General features: G+C 46.1%; 1 non-coding gene across 1 annotated transcript; it reads right to left on the bottom strand.

Annotated features, from left to right (window-relative positions):
• Window positions 1–331: 331 nt before the first annotated feature.
• On the bottom strand, window positions 332–495 carry LOC132833039 (U1 spliceosomal RNA). The gene has a single exon (XR_009647032.1). It is a non-coding gene; the product is annotated as a U1 spliceosomal RNA (small nuclear RNA).
• Window positions 496–738: the final 243 nt, after the last annotated feature.

Here is a 738-nt window from a genome sequence, read left to right as displayed (position 1 = left end):
CCAGAGACAGGACAGTCAAATGGACAATGGTAACCCCATAAACTGGGGATTAAAGAAGGTTCCTTTGCAATCATTTAACAGGGCACCCGGTCAGTAGGTGGGTTCCGCTAAAGCCACCGCTAAATAATAAGAGACTGGATGGTTAATAAAGGGAACTGTAAATAGGACAACTGTAAATTCAATTATTTCAATCTGTTCTTCGTAATGTTAGGATATGCACATATTTTGAAATTTAAAAAATGTTCTGTCGATTTGGGTGAAACAGAATGATGGAGTTGATGAAGTATAAGTGAGCGCCCTCTGTTGATTGATCTGCTTTTTGATTGTAAACCAGGGGAGAGCGCGAACGCAGTCCCCCACTACCACAAATTTTGCAGTCGAGTATCCCGCATTTGGGGACATCGCAGGCGTCAGCACACCCGAAGTGCAATGGGATAGCCTCGTCCTGGGAGAACCACCTTGGTGATCATGGTATCTCCCCTGCCAGGTAAGTATGCTCAATACTCTCACTCGCTCAAACCCAACAACAGCCCATACCTCTCACACTCACACTGACTGCGTTTTCGAAAATCGGAAACACACCTCTCTAAGGTTCCCTGTCTGTGGAACAGTGCAATTTCTCACCGGGATCACAGAACATCCAGAAAGGATCAGGTTTCACTGAATATGACACTCACTGGGCGACCTGAAAAGCTGCGCTCATTTGCATTTCGGCCTTAAACGGAAATGCTCCGCCCC

This window comes from Hemiscyllium ocellatum, chromosome 35, assembly GCF_020745735.1.
Source record: "Hemiscyllium ocellatum isolate sHemOce1 chromosome 35, sHemOce1.pat.X.cur, whole genome shotgun sequence".
Taxonomy (NCBI): Eukaryota; Metazoa; Chordata; class Chondrichthyes; order Orectolobiformes; family Hemiscylliidae; genus Hemiscyllium; species Hemiscyllium ocellatum.
The sequence above is the reverse complement of the archived record's forward strand: the minus strand, read 5'-3'. Positions and strand labels throughout refer to the sequence as shown.